Source organism: Littorina saxatilis, linkage group LG4 (assembly GCF_037325665.1).
Source record: "Littorina saxatilis isolate snail1 linkage group LG4, US_GU_Lsax_2.0, whole genome shotgun sequence".
NCBI classification, from domain to species: domain Eukaryota; kingdom Metazoa; phylum Mollusca; class Gastropoda; order Littorinimorpha; family Littorinidae; genus Littorina; species Littorina saxatilis.
The window spans coordinates 36531020-36547870 of record NC_090248.1 but is presented as its reverse complement, the minus strand read 5'-3'; the positions used below and the strand labels follow the sequence as shown (position 1 = coordinate 36547870).

The 16851-nt window shown below is 43.3% G+C and overlaps 1 long non-coding RNA gene across 1 annotated transcript; it reads right to left on the bottom strand.

The window, feature by feature from the left end:
• Positions 1 to 6971: 6971 nt before the first annotated feature.
• On the bottom strand, positions 6972 to 16497 carry LOC138964643 (uncharacterized). Its single transcript, XR_011455163.1, has 3 exons — positions 16088 to 16497; positions 9726 to 9939; positions 6972 to 7121 (listed from the first exon to the last, which is right to left on the bottom strand). It is a non-coding gene; the product is annotated as an uncharacterized lncRNA (long non-coding RNA).
• Between the last annotated feature and the right edge of the window lie 354 nt (positions 16498 to 16851).

Here is a 16851-nt window from a genome sequence, read left to right as displayed (position 1 = left end):
TGATACATGTTATCAATGAAGGAGTGTGCCTTTAACTGCAGGAACTAACTTGCATGCACTCTCTGTCTCTTATTTCATATATTTTGAAATTGGAACTTAAATGAAGCATGGGCTTGAAAGCAAAAATATTCCTCCTCAACACCCGAAAGGTTGACATCGCACACACAAGCACGCACGCAAACAAACACACACACAAATTGTGCATTTTTAAGATACCTGCTTTCACCTGTAAGACAGCATTCTGCATTATAAACACATGTACAGTACCCGGCGAAAGAACAGTTTCCTTCACGCCCACAGTTGCAAGTGATTTTTCAAATTGTAAAATATGAACCAGATAAGGTAAATTAAAAAGAAAAACAGATTCGTGGAGGACATTTTACTGGCTCTAGGATTAGTGCATCAGCATAGTATTTAGTCGTTTTTGTTTTTTACTTTTCATAAATTGGGTTATACAGGGAAGGGGTCAAGCGAGTCGTGAATGCATGCAAAACGTGTCACTTCATGTGACACGCTACAAAAATCGTAAAGATGCTCTTTTTTTTTTAACAAGGTAAAGACACTTGTGGAGGCAATTCATTTTTCAACAAGATCATTACATTAAAATTATTCGCCAAAGCGTTTAATACTCCAGCAAATGAGCATAGATCACTTAGTGTTAAAAAGGGTTGTTTGGCAAAAGCTCATTCGCACGAAATCGACGTTATGATTTCTTTGAAAACCAGGTGCTATTTGTGGCCAAGTGTCGGGTCTACACGAACAGACTCAGACTATGACTAGAAAAAAAATCCTGCGCTTTTTTTTTCTTTTTTGTGTGAACATCGATCGATTAGCGATAGTGATTCGTATGCAAGTACTATGAAGCCAAACGCATTCTTCCCCCCTCCCTTAACACATATTTACAGACACATGCACACAAATACACGCATAAACACACACACACACACACACATCCATACACAGATAAACAAAGTCGCGAAGATGTCACGCAAGAGCGCTTCGCAGTGCTGAAATGGACGCCAACTGTCACTTTGATGATCGCTGTTTGTCTGTCATTAAATATTAAACTGAAGTTATCATCTTTCTCACATGCTTCAAAACAACAGAGACAAAGACACACGCACACACAAACACTGACTCAAATTTACACCGCCACACACCCACACACGTGTGTGTGCGCATGCGCGCTCGAACACTCACGCGAACGCACACGCGGATAAGTGTTGTTTTTGTTCAAACCTAAACACAAACACATCAGTTTATTCACACAGACTGAATACCAACACACACGTGTGTTTGTTTGCGTGTGCCGGAGTCATGCTGTGTGTGCTGCCTTCGTGTCATGTCAATACTAGATACAAGATATTTATTCACCAATTTTGCAAAAGGATTTCATCTTGGCACGGCACGGTAAAAATAAAATAAAAACCAACCAGACACATATGCAGACACACATCACCATGCATGCATACATACGTACATTACACTGTCATGCACACACAGACACAACTCACACACACACACACACACACACACACACACACACACACACACACACACACACACACACACACACACAATTATTTACATTCTCACACATAACCAGCCACATATCTACATCACAAATTCACATCGTCGCCTTGTAAACGTAAAAACCATATCAGTTTAAAAGGGGTGCCAGTAATTTCAATACAACATTAGTGAATACTAGAACAATACCTAAAATTTATAATCCATTTAAAAGTAAGTAGTACATGTAATTATTATCATTTAGTCAGATCATCACATAAAATTATATAATCATGATCTAGACAGTTTAAAACAACAGTATTAACAGACTATCACAGATCTACTCAAGCACCTGAACTTAGAGTCGCATTGCACAAAACTACTACCATCACAGAACTACTCCAGCACCTAAAAATTAAGGACCATTCCACATTGCACATATTTCCACTACCACAAGTTTTGAGAACAGTAATGGAATGCAGTGAAAGGACTAAGTAACAAAAGAACCCCCCCCCCCCCCCCCCCCCCATCCTATAACTACAGTATATTACAACGTCTTCACTACAGGAGTTGTCAGTACAGCATGGGGGATGAAGCTAGAGCGAAAGCGACTAGTTCTGGCTTTCAAAGCTCTGTAGCGCCTACCAGATGGAAGAGGCTCGAAGAAGTGTCAGTTCAGTTTGTCAAGTTGTTTGTTGTGTGGGTGCCTGCTGGCGGGCGGGCGTGTGTGTGTTCGTGCGTCCATGCGTGTGTGTGCGCCGCAGTGTACTCAAGCCAAGCATTATTTATTTATTTGCTGTTGCTTTTCGGGTCCAGCGGACCCGATAATAGGCCAAATCAGGACCCCCGGCAAGCCAAGCAACATTCCTGTGTACTGCACGTGGTTGTAATACAATCAATTATGTTTTTCTGTCTTATGTTTTATAAGTTGACCTAGCAGGTCGGAAAACTGAACTTCTTACATGTATTTATGTCAGCCTCAGTGCAGCCCGCACCAGGCCAGGCTAACCGCACAGTGTCCATCAGTGACTGGCATCGCGGCGCCGACAACTGAACAGGCAAACTGACTGACTTAAGAACAAGAAGAAATTACAGATTATGTTTCAACATATTACTGAAATCTTAGTCTAACTTGTACGACCAGGGCCAATGGCAATGCGGAAACTAAGTAGCCTAAACCAGTCAGACAGCAGTGCCAGTGTCGGTCAACGCCAGAAATGAGACCTGCAGTGAGCTGTCCCGCCGCGGAGGCTACTCGGTGTGGCGTAGTGGACCAACACGCGGAATGCGGAATGCCGAATGGATATGACCGGCCCGGGGTGTCAGTATCATTCTGAACACATAACGGCCTCAATCAATCGAGCCTCGCTGAGAAGTTGTTCTGAACACATAACGGCCTCAATCAATCGAGCCTCGCTGAGAAGTTGTTCTGAAACAATCGAGCCTCACTGAGAAGTTGTTCTAAACACATAACGGATCCTCAATCAATCGAGCCTCACTGAGAAGTTGTTCTGAACACATAACGGATCCTCAATCAATCGAGCCTCACTGAGAAGTTGTTCTGAACACATAACGGATCCTCAATCAATCGAGCCTCACTGAGAAGTTGTTCTGAACACATAACGGATCCTCAATCAATCGAGCTTCACTGAGAAGTTGTTCTGAACACATAGTAACGGGTCCTCAATCAATCGAGCCTCACCGAGAAGTTGTTCTGAACACATAACGGGTCCTCAATCACTGAATCCAGCCCGCTCACTGAGAAGTAGTGTTCTGAACACATAACGGGTCCTCAATCAATCGAGCCTCACGGATGAGAAGTTGTTCAAAACACATATCTGTCAGTGTCTGTCCCATTCACTATCCCGAAGACCGTAATATTCAAGTCAGTGTACGGTGTCCAGCCAGTCCACTTTAGATATCGGGGCCGCGGACACTTGAGCTCAACTGTTCAGTTGTCGCAATATATTGCTAGGATCGTGCGTTTAACTGAGTATTGCATGGACAACTCAGTGAATACTGTTGAACGGGAACTTGAGAATATTAATGTTCTCAGTACAGGCACAACTTGAGGTTGCGACTCTTAAGGACTAGCCTGAAGGACTGATATGATAATACTTGGGAGCCTTGAACGGGACCGGCGTGGATGCGGCCGTCAGTCATAACGGTGACTAAGGCTGCATGGCTTCAGACCCCCTCCCGCAGGCTTCATCAGCCCCAACCGCCTTGCATGCTTAAAATACCGTCAGTTTACATCAGCAAAACGAAATAATATAACTGTAGTTTTCACGGTTCATATGTCTGCCTGCCCATTCAGAAAGACTGCAGCCCCGGGGTCAGTCAGCGCGCTGCGTGCCTGCGCAGCGGTTACCTGACATAATGATAAACTGACTGACCGTGAGACAATCTGAAAGGCGAATTGAATTTAATGACACTAGATTCTCAGCGGCTTTTTAAAATTTAATTGTATTTCATGTTGTTGCTTGTAAATGATTTTGTCGGCGCAGTGTCGCATGAGCACGGTCGCCTGAAATACTCAGTCCCAGCGGTGGGATAAGCCACCCCAAAATGAATATGGTGTCAGTCCTAAGTAAGCAGGCACCTGGCCTGGAGTTCTTTGCAAGTTCAGTCTTCTTGCAACACACCTGGCAGCTTCGACTGATCACACTGCTTTCACTGACGACTTGTATATGACGACATTTATCATTCTAAGCGGACTCAAAGCAGACGTACGTATAATCAGGTTACAGCAGAAGTGCTTTCAAATACCTGTGGTACAGGTACGCGTGCAAGATATTCTGTTATGTACTATACCTGAATGGGGTCGGTGCCGACTGCAGCAAGCTGTTCATTTTAGGCCCTGCGGGTCCGTCCGGGCATCTTGGTACCTCCTAATCCCGCTGTTATCCGAGTTTCATCAGCTCTGACAAAGGTGTCCAATTAAGAACTCCTTTTCCATTATGTCTGTGTGAGTGTTGAGTGGTTGTGTCTCCTGGTGATCTTTTTCAGTCAAGTGTTTCTGAACTTAGTTTCAAACTTTTATGACTATAAATATAAGCCTGCGAAATGTATTCACATTCACTGACGGGCATCTGAATATCATGTAGTGTCGTACTACATTTGGGCCAAAATATTCTGAAATGAAAGTGCTCTTACGTGGCAGACATGCAGTTACTTGATATGATCCTAAGTAATTTGAGAATCACAATGACGGAAAGTACACTCTTCTGACGGGCATCACATTGTGGGTACAACCATACTTTTGCACTCTACACTGATACTCACAACTGCATGGGCACTTTTTCATTTCTTGTACACAGGTGACTTTGCAGTTTCCTCGTTTCGTATCGGCAGTGTTGGCTGACCTCAAAAACTGGAATGCTGTAATAATGGAGTCTTACATACTCAAAAGACCGAATTGGCCTTCTTCGGCATTCATATTGACTTCAAGGTTAATGCAGTTTTTTAGAGAGAGAGAGAGAGAGAGAGAGAGAGAGAGAGAGAGAGAGAGAGAGAGAGAGAGAGAGAGAGAGAGAGAGAGAGAGAGAGAGAGAGAGAGAGCACACACATCTGGACGCTGGTAGTCTATGCAGATTTATTTACTCCGACAGTGACACAATGCATCAACATCTTCTGCGTAGGAATTTTTCCTTGATGAAGTTACTGCAGACAACATATACACACCACCCTACACTGATACAATGTATTCACAACTGCATGGGCACTTTTTCTTGATCAGCCACTGCAGTCAACACAAACTGCACTATACCACACCATCTGCGATACCTTTAAACAATACGTTTATACAGTAATAATATACATTACTGCATATCTTTTCTATTTTCGTTTTTAAACGTTACCTGTAGGTTTCTAAATAAAACCTGGCTTTACAAAATCAAGTTTGTGATCTTCAGCAGCGTAGTTTAATGCATGTGTTTTTTTTTTAAGTCTCATTCACTGTGATGCTGAAAGTCCATAAAAGTATGCTGAATATATTTTGTGTTTTATTTTTCTCTGTCACTTGAAATCTTCATGTTATGATGCTTTCAACATATTTGTACAAGAATATTTATTTAAGTCTATGGCACCGACAGGTTCTTAAAGCCAGAGATGGCACAAACGTTGGGTCAAAACACATCCTTCTTTGTTTTCTGCGCATTTGTAGGTTCTTTGAACACCACACAAATCATTGTGTGGTGTAATTATCATCCTCTTTTTTGCAATTAACTGATCATTTTCAAAGTACATGTATTGTATTTACTGTTGACACCATATTGAAAACTTTAGACGCTGTTTTCTCATTGGTAAAGAGTCGACTAGTCATCTTCTAGACTTTCTGTCAGATCTTACTTTCACCAGAAATGCGTTTTTATACAGTAACAGACCGGCACGGTTGGCCTAGTGGTAAGGCGTCTGCCCCGTGATCGGGAGGTCGTGGGTTCGAACCCCGGCCGAGTCATACCTAAGACTTTAAAATTGGCAATCTAGTGGCTGCTCCGCCTGGCGTCTGGCATTATGGGGTTAGTGCTAGGACTGGTTGGTCCGGTGTCAGAATAATGTGACTGGGTAAGACATGAAGCCTGTGCTGCGACTTCTGTCTTGTGTGTGGCGCACGTTATATGCCAAAGCAGCTCCGCCCTGATATGGCCCTTCGTGGTCGGCTGGGCGTTAACCAAACAAACAAATACAGTAACAGGCTTTTTGTGAATTACATGATTTTAGAAATTCTGTCAAAAACTTTTATTTTTGAAATTTATGTTGTAAACAAAATGTTGTTGCTTCTAGAGACCTGTTTAGAGTAAAACAAAACATACTTCAAAGTTGTAAGTTCATTTTTCCAAAAGATGAATGTTTCCACAAAACTACATGTTTAATCCCTAAAAAGGTCCACTTTGACCCATAATTCAATATAACGTTTTAGAACAAGAAACACCTTTTCTTAGAATTGTTATGAAGAACCTTGAAATAAGAATTAAAAAGTTTGCCAAAGAATAAAATCTTAAAATCGGAAGGGTCATCTCTGCCTTTAAAAACAAGTGAATTGGGTCATCCTCAGAAATCATGGTCAAAAGAATTACATATGCATTAACTAAACGTGTTAGGAAAGAGAAAGTAAACACATTTAGTATAAAGCCATGGGTCTGCTTTACACAATGATGATACTGGTGGAGGGAGGGAGTGGCCTTTAAAAGTGGTGCATGAAACTAATTTTTGCTCAGCTTACCCAAATCAAATCAAATGCATTCTTGAATTGTTTATGAATCCTTCAGCATTCTGTGTCCAATTTTGTTTGTAGTCATTTGATCTGTCGAGTTACACAATGAAATATGAAATGTATTTGATGACAGCTGTAACATGGAAACTTGAGCACCACTTCTGAGAAAGACCCAAATCCCACAATATGTCACACACTCATCTGTTCTCACATTTGGCAAATCACACACAAAATCAAGAAAGGTAGCTTTTTACTGTTATTTTTTTTTATTATGAGTTGAAGAATTCACTGTTCTGTGTGACATGTGACAGTGGTGTCTAATCAATAACAGCAGAAAATTCGACTCCTGTAGGAAACATCCGTTCCAGGGGAGGCCAAGGAAGGTAGCATGATCAATCTGTAACAAAACAAACAACACCAAAAGTTACAATGCATTTGTGTTAAACATTCTATTCCAATGTGAGCTATCCTTTTTGTTTAATTAAAGGAATAAAGTGCACCAAGGACTGAGAGCTATATAGTTTGGGCTGGGGGTTGGAATCATGTTACTGAAAACACCAGGAATACTTAAAATAAGTTTTTGAGCACCGAGTTATTCCAATTTAAAACAGCTGTGTTTATGGTATTGTTTGGACATGAGTATTTATCCCCAAGTTCTTCCGCTGCACCGTGGCTGTTTTGATTTTCTTCCTACTTTCCGACCCTGAGAAGAGCAGCCTACAATTCACATGCTGTTGCTGGACGTATTCAAAATCGCCTAAAGAGCAACAGAGTTTGGTTAGGGTTTGTATTGATGACAACATACATGTATTTGAGGAATACCTTGGAATAAGAGTTTGAACGTTCTAGTATTAACATAAACATAACTACTGTCTTGGGTGGTCTTTCTAGACAATGTATTGAACAATGTTTGTTTACACTGTGCAATGCGCTTTAAACCCAAGTAGCATGGAATATGTGTACGCTGGCCAACTTGCATGTACATGTACTGGTGTGTTCTGCCTAGGTTATAGATTTGACTTCCTGATTCCAACTGTTTTTCATCTCTCAACGCAAGTATGTACCAAATAACAGTTAACACTATATGACACAACCATTCCCACATAAAATCAATTTTATTCATTGGCATATTTACCTTTTGAATACAAGAATATGTACAAAGTTGCATGATTTTGAACCATGGGGAACAGATTGTAAGATTCACACTCAACCCATATTATTCTTCTTCTTTGTTCATAGGCTTAGACTACCACGTTCACTCATATTTTTAGCATGAATGGATTTTTATGTGTATGACAATTTTTACCCTGCCATTTAGGCAACATACGCCGATTTCAGGGGAGGTATGCTGGGTATTTTTGTGTTTCTATAACCCATCGTCTCTGACATGGATTACAGGATCTTTTCCGTGCGCACTTGGTCTTGTGCTTGTATGCACACACGAAGGGGGTTAAGTCACTAACAGGTCTGCACATAAGTTGACCTGGGAGATCAAATAAATCTCCACTCTTAACTCACCAGGCGGCAGCGACCGGGATTCAAACTCACTACCTCCTGATTAGGAGGCCGACATCTTACCATATGGATGTTGTGAAGGAATTTTACAATGTTTTTTAGTTTTTTTTAAGTTATATTCTACGTGTAAAACAGCAGGATATGTAATCCTGTTTGGACGTGTGAATGTGTTACAAACAATGCTCTTATTTCTGAAGTTCAAAGGATGATCAAGAGATGTTTTACTCATATGAGTTTGTATGCAAAAGAAACTAAAATTTACACTGGACAAGAAAACAGACTTTCCAGTACAATTGAAGGCTAAAGAAATTCTTGATGGGCAATATCTGGTAATATCTTTGTGTACCTGATGGAATATCAATTAGAATGAATGTGAGTACCATAATTTCTCAGCTAACATCAATTAGGGAATTAGGTGGTAAAACAGCTCAGTCGGTAGTGGCTCTGGCTTCAAAACAAGTTGTTGCTATCTAATGGAAGGGCGCTGGTTCTGTGCGATGCTTAGTTTTAGTGACGAAGAACAGGACGTCACATTCCAAATAAGCACGAATATGTTGCAGGTTGAAGCCGCTGAGATTGCATTTCTTCGGGAGGTTTTCGCAAAAATAGATATTACATGATTTGCGCGAAACATTTGAGAAGCAGACAATCTCTGATATCTCTGTTCGTCTCGTGATAACGTTATTTTGTATGATAACGGTTCACTTGCAAACTATAAAGTATGCAATTAGGTGTGTCAGTGGTAAATGTAAATAGAAATGTGTAATACAGACAAAGCAAACAAATAAACGTGTTTTTCTCGTGAAAATGTTGTGTTGTGCGGGTGTTCACGTGATGTACACAAAGCAAAGTGTGGGGCGGACTCTGCTCTGTGATGAAACACTGGCAAGTTCAATACACGAGAAAAATGATTTCGTTATGCGGGCAGCCACGGAGGATGTATGTATTTTTCAAATGGTTGTAAAATAAGTCTTGTATTTATCACCGTTCTATTTTATTTTACTGGCCTTCCAGATACACTTACAAACTTAAAGCACTTAGTTGTGTGTCCTTTGCTCCTTTAACTGATTGTAGCCTGTGAGGAAGTGATGCGTACACATCCTGTGAGAGATTTGCAAGACATACCAAGTGATGACCGACAGCTACTATGTTAGAAATGAGGTGTAAGCAAATTTGAAGATAAATCCAGTTTCAACAATATTAGGAACTTGATACTGAGTGTGGTCAAGAAAGACTCTTTATCTGGTTTTCCGTCTCATCCTTACACCATAAAGTAAGAAGCATATGGATCACATATATGTTAAACACAACGATTCATTATGTGTTCTTTGTCATAATTTCTTTGCCTTTGGTATAAGTGTTTTCTTTCTTTTTGCCATATGCTGGGTAAATGGCTTACAGCAACCGTAATACATGAACCATGAGTGACCACTTTTTTTTGCATGCAGATGCAGAGATCTATACACTCAATTACCGGTACACTTACAGACAGTCAGCATGATGTTCACTTGTATTCAGTAGGCTGCATTCCACAGTCACATCACAAAGCTGATGAGATTATCCCAGATATGTTGTTTTGCACCAGTCAGCCAATGTTCTCCAATATGTGGTTAGCATAGCTGTCATCTTGCAAGCTTCTAAACCAGTGAATGCTCTTCCTACCAGGCAAGGCAAGTAGAACAAACACACCAGGAAGATGTCTGCAACAAAGAGCCACCAAGTTAGATACTAATTGCATTGTGCATCACTCATCCCACCTGCACAACAACCAACTAACACCAGTACTTTACCCCACTAACAAGACATCCCACCAGTACAATACCCCACTGATGCGAGATACCACCACTACCACACCCAACTAACGAGACATCCCACTTACCCTATCAATGCAAGATCCCACCAGTACCACACCCCAATAACGAGACATCCCACCAGTACAATACCCCATCAATGCAAGATCCCACCAGTACCACACCCCAATAACGAGACATCCCACCAGTACAATACCCCACCAATGCAAGATCCCACCAGTACCACACCCAACTAACGAGACATCCCATAAGTACAACACGAGAACCAAGGAGTACCACACCACACTAACACGAGACATCCCACCAGTACTATACCCCACTTACGCGAAATCCCACCAGCACTATAACCCACTAACAATACATCCCACCACTACCACACCCCACAAATGAGACATCCCCAGTACAATACCCCACTAACAGGAGGTCCCACCAGTACCAGACCCTACTAACGAGGCACCTCACCAGTTCAAAACCCCACAAACATGACATACCACCAGTACATAACCCCACTAGCAAGACATACCACCAGTACCACACCCAACTAACAAGACATCCCGCCAGTATTTTACCTCACTAACGAGAGACATTCGAACAATACAATACCCCTCTAAAGTGAGATCCTTCCAGTACCAGACCCCACTAATGACACTTTTACTCGCATTTGGCGAGTAGATGAACATTTCTATTCGCCAGTTACATGCAGTACAATACTCGCAACTTTCTGGCCTTAAACCCCACTAACGAGACATCCAACCAGTACTATACCCCGCTAACGCAAGATTCAACCAGAACCACATCCCACTAACAAGACATCCCACCAGTAGTATACCCCACTAACGAGATATCCCCATGAGTACTACTCCCCACTAACGCAAGAACCCATAGATAGTACCACACCAAACTAACATGAGATCCTACCAGTACTTCACCCCACTAACAAGACATCCCACCTGTACTATACCCCACTCACGCAAAATCCCACAAGCACTATACCCAACTAACGAAACATACTACCACTACAACACCCAACAAGTGAGACATCCCCAGTACAATACCCACTAACGCAAGATCCAATCGGTACCAGGCCCCTCTAATAAGTCATCCCAACAGTACTAAACCTCATTAACGCGAGATCCCACCAGAACCACACCCCCAGACCTGTTTACCCTAAACCCGAGGCAAGAGTACTAACGAGACATCCCGTGAGTACCACACCCAAAAAGCATGAGATCCAACCGACACTATACTCCACCAATGCGGGATCCCACCAGTACCATACCCACCAACGAGACATCCCAGGAGTACCTCACCCCACTAACTCGAGAACCCACCAGTACTATACACTACTAACGAGACATCCCACCAGTACTATACCCCACAAACGAGACATCCTGTCTGTACCACACCCCACTAAAAGGCATTCCATGAGCACATCCCCCCAGTACTAACCCCACTTAGAAGTCATCCCAACTTTCTTTCTTTATTTTGTGTTTAACGTCGTTTTCAACCATTCAAGGTTATATCGCGACGGGGAAAGGGGGGAGATGGGATAGAGCCACTTGTTAATTGTTTCTTGTTCACAAAAGCACTAATCAAAAAATTGCTCCAGGGGCTTGCAACGTAGTACAATATATGACCTTACTGGGAGAATGCAAGTTTCCAGTACAAAGGACTTAACATTTCTTACATACTGCTTGACTAAAATCTTTATAAAAATTGACTATATTCTATACAAGGGTAAAAGGAGAAACAGAACCGTTAGTCGCCTTTTACGACATGCTGGGTAGCATCGGGTAAATTCTTTCTCGTCCCAATCAATATGGGACTCCCCCTAACCCGGGGGGAGTAAGTCATCCCAACTGTACCACCCCAAACTAATGAGACATCCCATCAGTAGTATACCCCACGAACGAGATATCCCATCAGTACCACACTCCACTAACGTGACATTCCACCAGTACCACACTCCACTAACGAGACATCCCACCAGTACCACACCCCACTAACAAGACATCACACCAGTACCACTCTCCACTAACGAGACATCACACCAGTACCACACTCCACTAATGAGACATCCCATTAGTAGTATACTCCACAAACGAGACATCCTACCTGTACCACACCCCACTAAGGAGGCATCCCATGAATACATCCCCCCCCCCCCCCACTAACATGAGATATCCCACCAGTACTATACCCCACTTACAAGTCATCCCAACTGTGCCACCCCAACTAATGAGACATCCCAACAGTAGTATACCCCACGAACGAGACATCCCATCTGCAGTAAACCCCACAAATGAGACATCCTATCAGTAGTATACCCCACTAACAAGACATCCCATCAGTACCACAACCCACTAACGAGACATCCAATCAATAGTATACCCCACGAAACAGACATCCCATCAGTGGTATATCCCACTAACAAGATATCCCATCAGTACCACACTCCACTAACGAGACATTCCACCAGTACCACACTCCACTAACGAGACATCCCACCAGTACCACACCCCACTAACAAGACATCCCACCAGTACCACACTCCACTAACGAGACATCCCTCCAGTACCACACCCCACTAACAAGACATCCCACCAGTACCACACTCCACTAACGAGACATCACACCAGTTTCACACTCCACTAATGAGACATCCCATTAGTAGTATACTCCACTAACAAAACATTCCATCACTAGCATACCCCACTAACGAGACATCCCACCAGGACCACACTCAACTAAGAAGACATCCCGCCAGTACCTCACCCCACTAACGAGACATCCCGCCAGTACCTCACCCCACTAACGAGACATCCCGCCAGTACCACACCCCACTAAAAAGACATCCCACCAGTACCACATCCCACTAACGAGACATACCACCAGTGCCACACTCCACGAATGAGACATCCCACCAGTACCACACTCCAATAACGTGACATTACACCAGTACCACACTCCACTAATGAGACATCCCATTAGTAGTATAGACCGGCACGGTTGGCCTAGTGGTAAGGCGTCCGCCCCGTGATCGGGAGGTCGTGGGTTCGAAACCCGGCCGGGTCAAATTGGCAATCTAGAGGCTGCTCAGCATGGCGTCTGGCATTATGGGGTTAGTGCTAGGACTGGTTGGTCCGGTGTCAGAATAATGTGACTGGTTGAGACATGAAGCCTGTGCTGCGACTTCTGTCTTGTGTGTGGCGCACGTTAAATGTCAAAGCAGCACCGCCCTGATATGGCCCTTCGTGGTCGGCTGGGCGTTAAGCAAACAAACAAACAAAATTAGTAGTATACCCCACCAATGAGACATCCCATCACCAGTACCATACCCCACTAATGAGACATCCCACACCTAACTAACGAGACATTCCACCACTACCAAACGCCACTAATGAGACATCCCACAAATACCACTTATGAATGAGACATCCCACCCCTACCACACGCCACTTATGAATGAGATATCCCCCCACTACCACACCACCCTAACAAGACATCCAAACACTACTATACCCCACAAACGAGACATCCTACCTGTACCACACCCAACTAAGGAGGCATCCCATGAGTACATCCCCCTACTAACATGAGATATCCCACCAGTACAATAGCCCATTTTCAAGTCATCCCAACTGTACCACCCCCAACTAATGAGACATCCCATCTGTAGTATACCCCTCAAACAAGACATCCCATCAGTAGTATACCCCACTAACAAGACATCCCATCAGTACCACACTCCACTAACGAGACATTCCACCAGTACCACACTCCACTAACGAGACATCACACCAGTACCACACCCCACTAACGAGACATCCCACCAGTATCACACCCCACTAAAAAGACATCCCACCAGTACCACATCCCTTTAACGAGACATACCACAAGTACCACACTCCACTAATGAGACATCCCACCAGTACCACACCCCACTAACGTGACATCACACCAGTTCCACACTCCACTAATGAGACATCCCATTAGTAGTATACCCGACTAACGAGACTCCCATCACCAGAAACATACCCCACTAACAAGACATCCCATCAGTACCACACTCCACTAACGAGACATTCCACCAGTACCACACGCCACTAACGAGACATCCCACCAGTACCACACTCCACTAACGAGACATCACACCAGTACCACACTCCACTAATGAGACATCCCATTAGGCCCAAAAAAATAATAGGTGTGGTTACGGTAACATAGCCAAAAAAAAATAGGGTAGGTAGGTAGGCAATCACTTTTTTTTTTTTTTTTAACTTTTTTTTCTAATGTGTACAAATTAAACCTACTTGACAGGGAAATAAGTGTGCGACACGGGCGCTTTCGCTTCATTGCGTTTTTTGCACTCGTTTTTTTTTTTTTTTTTTTTTTTTTTGACAAATGTAATAAAAAGTTATAGGATCGGCCCCTAAAAATAGGGTAGGTCGGGTTACCGTAACCACATCTATTTTTTTTTTAGGCCTTAGTAGTATACTCCACTAACAAAACATTCTATCACTAGCATACCCCTCTAACGTGACATCCCACCAGTACCGCACTCAACTAAGAAGACATCATCCCACCAGTACCACACCCCACCAACGAGACATCCCACCAGTACCACACCCCACTAACGAGACATCCCACCAGTATCACACCCCACTAAAAAGACATCCCACCAGTACCACATCCCTTTAACGAGACATACCACCAGTACCACACTCCACTAATGAGACATCCCACCAGTACCACACCCCACTAACGTGACATCACACCAGTTCCACACTCCACTAATGAGACATCCCATTAGTAGTATACCCCACTAACGAGACATCCCATCACCAGAAACATACCCCACTAACGAGACATTCCACCAGTACAACACCCAACTAACGATTCATTCCACCACTACCACATGCCACTAGTGAGACATCCCACAAGTACCAAACCACACTAACAAGACATATATCCCATCACTACCACACCGCACTCACGAGACATCCCAACAGAACAACACCGCACTCATGAGACATCCCATCAGTACCTCACTGCACTCACGAGACATCCCATCAGTACAACACCTCACTCACAAGACATCCCATCAGTACCACACCGCACTCACAAGACATCCCATCAGTACCACACCGCACTCACAAGACATCCCATCAGTACCACACCGCACTCAGGAGACATCCCATCAGTACCACACCGCACTCACAAGACATCCCATCAGTACCACACCGCACTCACAAGACATCCCATCAGTACCACACCACACTCACAAGACATCCCATCAGTACCACATCGCACTCACAAGACATCCCATCAGTACCCCACCGCACTCACGAGACATCCCATCAGTACCACACCGCACTCACAAGACATCCCATCAGTACCACACCGCACTCACAAGACATCCCATCAGTACCACACCGCACTCACAAGACATCCCATCAGTACCACACCGCATTCACAAGACATCCCATCAGTACCACACCGCACTCACAAGACATCCCATCAGTACCACACCGCACTCACAAGACATCCCATCAGTACACACCGCACTCACAAGACATCCCATCAGTACCACACCGCACTCTCGAGACATCCCATCAGTACCACACCACACTCACAAGACATCCTATGAGTGGCACATGCACCCACGAGACATCCATCAGTACCACACGGTACACCCCACTAACGAAACATCCCACCACTAAACCCACGAGACATCCCATCAGTACCACACCCCACTAACGAAACATCCCACCACTAACACATCTCCCCAGTACCATACCCCATTAATGAGACATCCAGTCAGTACCATTCTCCACTAACAAGACATTTATCTCTCAAGATTATGGTTTTGTTTATGTATTTCACAGTGTGAACAGCATTGTATGATTAAATGACAAAAATGTAAGTATAGATGATAGATCTGCTACCCACCCTCTATAAAAACCTAGAAAAACTATCATTATCAAAAGTATATTACTACATACTAAAGCCAGGCATGTGATAATTTGAACAGGACCTTGAGACTGAGAGCGAAGTGATATGGCAGGTACAACATCTCATCCATGGGATCTTGTCTTGCTTGAAGCACTGTCTGAAAAGGAAATAGAAATAAGAAGAAAAAAATGAAGAAGAAAAAAAGAATGTACACAACCTGTCAGAATCAACTTTTGACTATTGCAATTCAGATGAAGATGTTTCTGTTTATTATATTCCATAGTCAGGAATGTCGTTAGGCGTCGGACATCGGACATTTTACAAAATCCCCAAATGTCCGATTCACATTGCCGCATGTCGGTCAGATGTCCTATCATTTTAGCCTGAGCGTGGTCATTGTCCGATATGTACTCCATTCCTTCGGACAGCGCGATATTCGTTAATTTTCATTTCAAGATACAAATCTTCAAGAAGACCGAACGCTCTCGTGTTCAGCTGACACCCGTAGCGCCAAAGCCAGCAATCTGGATGCTAGCAACGTAACGCACATATACAGATACAGACACTGAAGTTGCCAGTGCGCGTGCGGATCTTTTCTTTTGTCGGGAATTCCCAAACCGTGTTGCGGTATGCGCCGTTTGGGTATAACCGTCTGGGTGCAGCGCACTGATCTAAAAAATAATAGTGGATTACAGGAGTATGGGAGACAACTCGAACTAAATTTGTCGTCTGCTTTTTTTTTGTTTCGATACGAGACGAAGCACTGAATTATGCCGCTGAAAAAAAACCTAAAGCCTGCAAAAGATCAGCATTAGATCAAAATGATCATTTTGTTTTCCAACTTTT